Below are 10093 nucleotides of genomic sequence, written 5' to 3'. Positions count from 1 at the left end.
GGCATCGGATAGCGGGGAAGATTCGGAAATGTCAGGGCGGTAGGGAAAAAGTGTGTCCATAGTACAGGGCGGCTCGCGCCCGTAAAGGAGAAAGAATGGAGAGAATCCAGTAGTGGTCTGTGCCGCGGTGTTATATGCGTAAGTTACAAACGGTAGAACTTGGTCCCAATTGGAATGGTCGCTGTTCACGTACATAGCCAGCATGTCACCGAGAGTGGGGTTGAAACGTTCTGTCAGTCCATTCGTCTGAGGGTGGTACGAGGTAGCGGTGCGGTGTATGATGCGGCATTCTTTCAGGAGAGCCTCAAGAGCGTCTGATAAGAAAACGCGTCCGCGGTCACTGAGCAGTTCGCGAGGGGCACCATGGCGAAAAACCAGGTTTTTCAGAATAAAGGCAGCCACGTCGCGTGCGGAAGCAGAGGGCAATGATGATGTCTCAGTGTAGCGGGTCAGATGATCCACTGCCACGATAATCCAGCGGTTGCCAGCTGAAGTTGTAGGAAGGGGGCCGTATAGATCTATGCCGACACGATCAAACGGACGGGCAGGACAGGGCAACGGCTGCAAAGAAGCAGGAGACTTGAGAGGAGTTTTTCGGCGTTGGCAAGACTGGCAAGAGCGGACAAAATGGCGGACAAAGCGGTACATTCCACGCCAGAAGAAGCGTAGACGCAAGCGCGAGTAGGTTTTCAACACTCCGCCGTGGGTGCACTGGGGATCAGTATGGAAAGCAGCACAAATTCCGGCGCGGAGATGACGGGGGATGACCAAAAGCCACTTCCTTCCGTCGTGAAGATAATTGCGGCGATAGAGCAGCCCGTCACGAATTGAAAAATGGTGAGCTTGGCGGGCAAGCGCCCTAGACAAACGACCTGGAGAGCGACTTGAAAGAAAGTCCAGAAGTGTAGATATCCACGGGTCGCGCCGCTGTTCCATGGCCATGTCGATAGTGACAAGCGAAGACAAATCGTAGGCGCAGATCTCATCAGACAACAAAGAGGGAGGCACCGGTGAGCGCGAAAGAGCGTCCGCGTCAGTATGCTTGAGGCCTGAGCGATATATGACACGAATGTCATACTCTTGGAGGCGAAGAGCCCAGCGAGCAAGGCGGCCGGACGGGTCCTTGAGGGACGCCAGCCAGCACAGAGCGTCATGATCAGTGACCACATAAAATGGTCGGCCATAGACATACGGACGGAATTTGCCGATGGCCCAAATAATGGCCAAGCATTCTCTTTCTGTAACAGAATAATTGGACTCTGCCTTGGTCAAGGTGCGGCTTGCGTACGCCACCACTTAGTCTCGGATACCAGGTTTGCGTTGGGTGAGAACGGCGCCTATCCCAATACCGCAAGCGTCAGTGTGAATCTCAGTTGGCGCATTCGGGTCGAAGTGGCGGAGCATGGGAGGCGAAACCAAGAGACGGCGTAAAGTGTTGAAGGCGTCATCACAAGCAGGTGTCCATGCGCAGAGGTCGGAGCTGCCGGAGAGGAGCTGGATGAGAGGAGCAATAATAGAGGCGAAATCTAAGATGAAGCGGCGAAAGTAGGAGCACAGGCCGATGAAACTTTGTAGCTGCTTCAGTGATTTTGGGCGTGGGAATTCGACAACTGCACGAAGTTTGGTGGGATCGGGAAGAATGCCATCCTTAGAAACGACATGACCTAGAATAGTTAGTCGGCGAGCAGCAAAGCGGCACTTCTTCAGATTCAGTTGGAGGCCGGCGGTAGCGAGACAAGTGAGAACGTCCTTCAGTCGGAGCAGGTGGGATTTAAAATCGGTAGAAAAGACTACGATATCATCGAGATAGCAAAGACAGGTTCACCACTTGAATCCACGAAGCACAGTGTCCATGAGGCGTTCAAATGTGGCCGGGGCGTTGCAAAGCCTAAAGGGCATGACGTTGAATTCATACAATCCACCTGGTGTGATGAAGGCAGTTTTAGAGCGGTCAACGTCGTCCATTGGCACCTGCCAGTAGTCAGATTGTAAATCCAACGAGGAGAGAAACTCGGCGCCCTGCAAGCAGTCCAGTGCGTCATCGATGCGTGGCAGAGGATAGACGTCCTTGCGCGTGATCTTGTTGAGCCGGCGGTAGTCGACACAAAACCGAAAGGAGCCATCTTTCTTAGGTACCAACACAACTGGAGACGCCCAGGGACTGTGGGATGGCCGAATGACACCACGACGGAGCATGTCGTCCACATGATCAGCAATTACTTGGCGCTCCGAAGCCGACACGCGATAGGGGCGCTGGCGCAAAGGTGCAGTTTTAGCGGTGTCGATGGTGTGCTCTACGACAGACGTGCGGCCCAAGTCAGTTTGAGGAAGGTCGAATGAAGAAGCGAAGTTCTGCAAGAGGGCGACAAGTTGATCACGTTGCGCAAGTGGATGATCAGCATCAATATCATGTTGGAAAACGTCGGAGGGCGTCGAAGCGGTCGCAACGTCGCAAGAGAACAGACTAACGTCGAAGGAGGGGGTTGAGTCAGCAAGAGTGGTGATATGACCGGGATCAAGCTGTTCAAGACACCAATGCATTCGCCACGGAGCAGGACTGCTGGGCAAGAAAATGGGTTCGAGGCGTAAAGTGCACTCTTGCCGTCTTGAATCTCGAGAACTGCGAACGGAAAAAGGAGGCAGGGATGACCGGAGGCGGCTTCGGAAGGTGTAAAAATCGCAGTCAAAGGAATTACCCACTCACAAAACAGTGGTACGAGGGCAGCAGAGAACGGAGGAATGTCGGTGTCATGGGCGACGAGCAGTTTTGCAGTGCGGGGAGGGGTATCACAGAAGGGGGCATCACAGAGGGGGGCGAAGGCGATTTGCGCACGAGCACAGTCAATAACGGCTTGATGAGTCGATAGAAAATGATATCATGCGAGCAGTTCTGCAGAACTATACACTCGATGGGGTACAAGACGTCTTGAATGAGCACACGGGCTGTGCAAGATGCGGAGGGGTGAATGTGCTGTGATGAGGCGGTGCGGAGCGAAATTCGGAAATCGGAGTGGTCACTTTGCGAATTCGACGGCAGAGCGCTTCACTGATGATGGAGACGGCTGCACCGGTATCGACGAGAGGGAGAACTGTGGCGCCTTCCACAGAAACTTTGATAACATTAGCGGGACGACACGGAGGACTTGAGGAATTCGAAACAAGCGCAGTTCTTGCCCCCGGAACAGCGACTGTTAGTTTCCCTCAACGGTGCTGGTAGAACGTCACAGCATTGGAGAAAGCGATCGGCGCCGAGGAGAATGTGATCGACGAGTGGCATAGGTTTGGCGATCTTGTGAGACAAATTGAGAACCGGGCGGAATCATTTGCGAGCGTGAGTCGGTATCGTACGGGTAAAGTCGAATGTCAGGCTGTGAAGGTTGGAGGCGCTGGCGACAAAGGCGTGCAACATGGCCCGGCCGACCGCAGGCATAGCAAATCAGAAGGTTGTCCGTAGTACGCCAAGGTTTCATAGGATGTGGGCGGAACCTTGAGGGTGGGGCTTGGAACGAAGGCTCAGCATGTGGCGGTGAACGGTAGGCAGGGGCCTGCACATAGGAGCCAGACGTGGGTGAAGGTGGTGGCCTAGCCGTTACTTGGGCATACGTGAGAGGTGCCGTCACAGGCGGCACCACGGGGTTGCACGGTAAGACATCAGCGACGTGTTCTTGCACGATACGGCGTATAGTTGGGGCCAAAGATAGAGCCAGTTCAGGAACGAGGCGGCCCGAGTCTTGAAAATGGGGAAGGAGTGAGATTTGACGTGCGACGTCTTCACGAATAAAATCTTTGATCTTTTGATTCAGCGGGCTCCCTTCAGAAGTTGGCGAACCACCCAGGGCTAATGCGGATACGCCTTCGTCGCACACACTGGAGCGGCGCCTAGAAGCGCGCCGCTTGCGGAGCTCATCGTAGCTCTGGCAAAGCTTCACGAGTTCACTAACGCTCGTGGGATCTTTCGCTACCAGCATCTGGAAGGCGTCCTCAGAAATGCCCTCGAGGATGTAGCGGATTTTGTTCGCTTCCGGCATGGCCGGGTCGACTCGTTTGCAGAGATCAACGATGTCTTCTATGTAGCTGGTAAAGGTCTCATCAGCGCTCTGAACACGATCGTGTAAACGTTGTTCGGCACGAAGCTTACGCACTTCCGGGCGGCCGAACACTTCCTCGAAATTCTTTTTAAATGTCGACCAAGATGTCAGGTCAGCCTCATGGTTGCGAAACCAGTGGTTCGCCACGTCCGTCAGATAGAATATGACGTTACTGAGCTTGTATGAGTCATCCCACTTGTTGTAGCTGCTTACTCTTTCATACGATGACAGCCAGTCGTCGACATCTTGATCGGCCGTGCCACTGAAGAGGCAAGGGTCACGCTGGCGCACGACGCCAGAACACATGATCGTGGGTGGAACGGCCGGCAGCGTCGAAGTGGACTCGTCTTGCATGGCGGTCGTTGAGGGTAGTGTACGGCTTCGCTGTTCCAGTTTGAATGGGATCGTTTCCGGCACCTCCAACAATTGTAATAGGGCGTTTATTGACGCTCAGATAGAGAGCTGTGAGGAGAGGACCTTGCAACGGCGAGCCCAGCGTACTTCTTCTTTGTCTTCGTCGCACAACGCACTGGTGCATGTCGATAGCTGAAGTGCTGACTATCACAGTACAATTCTTGTTTATAGAAATTGTTCTCTTCTGCAGGATCAAGCTCGCGATCTCACACCAATGATGCCTACGCACGCGTTGAAGGTAAGCGAGCTCTTTTGGTAACTAGATAGTTATATTTTTCATGTTTGTTTGTTTTTGAATATGTAAGGTAAGTCCGAGTTTTTGATATGCCCTATTGTTATGAGTTCAAGCAATAATCAAGATTTCGTCAATATGGCTTTATTTATTGCCAAGTCTGCATCTGCTGAATCAATTGGAAAAGCTTTAACCAATGAAAAGTGAATCCCCCGTAGGCACATTACCTCGCATCAGTGCACTGCACAGTCGTCTTTCAAGTGTAGCTTAAAGGGCAACTCCGGGGGGTTTTCAAATATTTTGAGATAATGATTGCATTGTATTAGCTGGGAACCCCTCTCTTCGTTACACTAAGTCATTGGTTGAAATAGTGACAAAATAATTTTTAAAGAGCAGTAAAACAAAGCAGCGAAATCGAAACTGAAACTCTTGCAAAGCTTGCATGGCGTCATGACGTTTTGGTGACGTCACACTCAGTATCTCCGGTGCCTCGCCAGCCTCGCCTGCGCTGCCCATGCCATTAGTATGCGATTGAAGCGAGTCTAAGAGCTAGGTGACTCGATGCACGCGAAATAATTGACACAGACAGCAGTGAATCCTTATTAGAACTGTTACGGGCTCTCTTGTATGACTGTAGCGACAATGATTCGCTGCTAGCGCACTGCCTGCCTGCCGCCACTGGAGTCGGCTGGCGGCCGACGCTATCGATGAACGGATGAAACGGACAAGATGCTAAAGCACCGATTCAGAAAGGTGAGTATTCACGCTATTGAACGGCTTGTTCGCATTCTTAAAGTACTATTAACATAGCTCGACTGTTTGCAGGTGCTCGTGCAGGTGCTTACTGAATAGTGAATACACAGGTGATAGTGCCCGCTTACTACTTTGCACCAAGTTTGCACTCCGTAGGATGAACATTCTGCCCTATTTCATCTTTTTTTTTAAGACTCTTCAGTCATCTTTCTGTTCAGTTAACCTTGTCTTTGGGTGAATATTCTGAAAATTCTCTCAATGTTCGTTTTGCGTGCTCCACCTGCCTTCCAATGTGTCCGCGATGTGCCAGCTCATTGTACGAAAGGAAATGCAATTTTTGGTTACCTCGCTTGTATGGTGAGCTGCTCGAAATTGTTTCTCAGCATGCGAGCTTCTAGAAGCAAACTATTCACGCTAAGAGGGAAAAAAAGAAATACGAGCAGTGCGAGGATTGCGCCCTCCGCAATTCGCACTTCTTATCTCGCTTACACATGCGCGCTAAGAAGAATCCGCTGAGGCAGTCTGTGATTGTATCATGGGAGACTATTTTTTTACCGTCCATTTATAAGCCCACTTGTTACATTGTTAAAGCGCTGTACACTCTTTTATTACGATCATATTTGGGGACACTGTCCTAAAATCAACGCCCGGGCGGCGAAATGGATAGTTTGTCGCACCAGTGTCTTACGATTAATTCATAAATTTCAAATATCTTATAAGTGTAATTCTAGGTGGTCACGCGAAGAGTAAAAGGAACAGCGAGGCCAGGCACCGCGTTTAGTACGTATCCGCAAACTTGTCAGGTCCACACTTGACATGGCTGCGCAGTTTATTTTTCCATTTTGTGCATTTATCTGTGCACAATTAAAATTTATCACAGTCTACAGCTTATATCTGGTTCAAATCACAGTACAAGGAGTAGCAATACTGCATAGCACAATCACACAATGGGTAAATAAGAATGAAAAATCAGACGCTTAGTAATAAAACCAGATAGACAAGGAACACATCACAAAGCACATCTACTTTTCAGGTAAGAAAGTGCAAAGCTTGAAAATTTTTTTCCTGGTCAAGAAACACCAACCTACCAGAAAGCCAGACTCATTCTATTCATAAAATATGCCTTAGTGCTGATCCTTGCATAAGCACGAAGCATATTTAAGTGTGAACTGTTGATAATTGAACATTAGTTATGATGCCAGAAAGTTTCAGGTTACATTTCTGTTCATATCTTCCATGAACGAACAATCTAAGACGAAAGACTTGTTATGAGGTACATTCAAGGGTGCCAACAACCAATGGTACATAGGAAGGCATAGGGAATATTGTAGATTTAAATGATAATGTAATCATGGAGATATATGATTAGAAAGTTGAATAAATGAAGACTATATATGCCGCTGGTGGGATCCGAGCCCCCAACCTCAAAACCCCCATGCTTTCCCTGTTGTTGGTAGCTGTTAGTATCTCTCTTCCCATGAAGTTGCTTTCTTATGGTCGAGGGAAGTTACGTATATAGCATAGATGTTATTTGTGTGGTAGGTGTGGAACCGCTTTCGAAGAGGGCGTCTTCAGCCACATCCTAGGTGCGCTTTGGGATTGATCTGATAGGCATTTTTCTTGGCCTTTAACAAAATGTTCTTATTGCATCAAAACTAATGAGTGAAAAAGTAACTACAAAGCAATAACTACAGTACAGGAGACACATGAATGAGCACTTGTGGTATACTCTGCATGTTTAGTCTTGCACTTCTAGTGCAGCAAAGTATGCCAGCTGTATTCTTTCGTATTTCTCATCAAAAATGGTGGCCACTTTTACATTGTAATGCAAATGTTGCTTCCACTTTTCCTATCGCTGGTCTTCACAGGTGTCATTTGTTGAGAAAAGTGCAACACTTTGAATTACTGCTTAAGCATCTTTTGTGGCCATGTTTGTTGTCAATGTTTCATCCTTCCTAGTCACATTCCAGCATTTACGAGCTATTGCGCCCTGGAGCCTCCCTATTCTTTGGCTGCCAGCTGTCTTGCTGAATCACGTAGAATTACGCAGGAGATAGTGTCTGCTTACTACTTTGCACCCCATAAGATGAACATTCTGCCCTTATACCATTTCATTTTTGCTTTTTGAGACTCTTCAGTCATCGTTCTGTTCAGTTACATATTGTCTTTCGGTGAAGTTTATTCTGAAAATTCTTTCAAGGTTCATTTTGCATGCTCCACCTATCTTCCGTCCTCCTCTATACTGAATAGTCTTCATTCTATCCAGCTCTGACCACTCAGTCATCACTATCACCATTCACTTCAGAGTTCCTTTCCGAAAATATGCACTGCTTGACTACTGCTCACAGAACCACTAGGGGCAATCCTTCCCACCACCAAAACATCCAAAACATAACGACACTACTTTGATAAACATGCATACAGTTCTCTTACATTGCACTAAGTGAGCCAGTAGCGTTCATCAAAACAGCTCTTCATCAAAATCCATCCACATGGAGAAAGCTTGTAAAACAGCCAGAGAGATCAACCAAGCAAACTCGCATCATGATAAAGCAAAATTTCCCAACATTTGTGGTGATCTCCACAGTTTCTGATTGCCCAAAGTATGACAGGGTGTGAACATGTGCTCACTCACACTTTCACATGCTACTTACATCAAATCAAATTCCTCCCCAAAAAACAATGATGGTGCACATACTATACAGAGACAACCCATAAGCTTACATTGCTAGCTAAACCACTAATATTCGCCCACAGTTCTCAGTGTTTACAAATTGTGCACTCAGTAGCTTGGAAGCTCCTTTCCTTGCAGGCTCCTGATCACAACAATGAAACCTCCATTTTGCTTGAAGGAGGAGCAGCTCAGTTTCTCTGGTAAAGTTGAGAACTTAATGAAGTTTCATGTTCTGTCGCATGCTGAATGCATTGTTGACCGAGACACTTTTGAGTCTTCCAGAGGAATGGGTTCTAAATGAATGAAGAGTTTTCTTTAGATTGGTAAAGTCATTCTTGGGACACATGAACATGCTATGAGCAGTCCTACAAGCAGAAAGCTTACACGAAGTTCAACTTATCTCGTTGGTGGCTTGCCGTAAGCAATATTTGTAGTCAATGAAAAAATGTCTCCACCCTGAAAGTCGCAGCTACTTTGGCGACTGAGCTAAATTTGTTGTTCATCTTCAAGCTACTTCACAGAATCACTAACAAGAACCAGAATTCAGAAAACTTGAATGTGCCCTCAAACGCTGTACAAGCACATACAGGTTCTATGAAAAAGATGAAGTGTATCAAAAATTATGTGCCGAATCTATGAATGGCTTATCAAACTGTTTTCAGTTTTCAGCAATAGTTCTTCTGCTTAAAAAGCAAAACCCCTACATTCTTTTCTTTTTCATCATTCAACTCCTGTACTGTTTACAAAACACACTATGGACAATATTTATGCCAGAAATATACAGTACACCTACCACTACCTACTTTGAAGATTATAATTTGCTATTTCCTTATTTTTGCATTCTGCTGAAATCGACAGTTGAACCCACATTTAGAGTCCTTTTGCATTAAAATTTTGCTCCAATTGGTATGATACATGAAAAGTTAGATACATATATTTTAAGTGGTTAAAATCTATTAATGGTAAAAATCTCTGAATGGTGCTTCCCTTAGTATACAGTCCTCTTCAGTTTTTCCTTCTTGCTGTACATCTTTGCAATTTTCAATTTTTCCAGTGCACATCTATGGCCCATACTGCATTGCAATAACTTGCATTATGTGACTTTTTCTCACCTGCACGTCACATGCTTTAAAATGCCAAACATTCCTTTTCATGCAATTCTGTGGGGGACTACTTGTACACAATGCGCCTCTGCACATGGCTCTGAGCGCATAGTCTGCGTAGTTGGTTTATGATCAGGTGAATTAAGTACTTTGCTTCCATGAAGCTACAATAAGAGGAGACAATGCTCTTTACACTGCACTCACTGTTACTATTGCTCCAGACTCCAAATTTGCCAATTTTAGTTTCAAAGTAGTTCTCACCAGCTGCTTGCTTGCTTTTCAACCACCGTTCACTATGTGTAATGAAACCTGGTGCTGCAAAGGAACCACCAGCAATGTTTCATAGACTGAATTATTTTTTAGGTTCAGTCTGTACGGTTTAACATCTCAAAGGGACTCTGTTATGAGAGACGCTGAATTATTTTTTACTTGCTTCCTTGTTTTACTTTAGCTCCTAAAGCCAGGAGAGCACTTTGGTCTTTTTATTCACATTACATGCCTTGCTCCGGCACAAACTGCCACCTGCAATGCTGCCCCTGCATATTCTATCTTGCAAATTATCCCTCAACATTTTGCACTATGCACAGTTCGGCCCCCCCACCACACATCCTTTCTTTTTCTCAACAGCACTGCATACTTTGGTACTATCACTCGTACCCTACATCCACTTTTTTCCTTGGCACTAAACATAGCGTGTTCTGCATGCTTTCTGCCATCTTAAGTTGGTTCAATAGAAGGTGCTTTTCAAGCTGAAATGCAGCTCTGCCTTGTACGTGTATCTCTGCTGTTGCCTATTACTAACTTTAAAATGTGCTTGCATCCCCATTGT

Source organism: Amblyomma maculatum, chromosome 8, assembly GCF_055883805.1.
Source record: "Amblyomma maculatum isolate TAMU_Amacu chromosome 8, ASM5588380v1, whole genome shotgun sequence".
Taxonomy (NCBI): Eukaryota; Metazoa; Arthropoda; class Arachnida; order Ixodida; family Ixodidae; genus Amblyomma; species Amblyomma maculatum.
Note: the sequence above shows the minus strand (reverse complement) of the source record.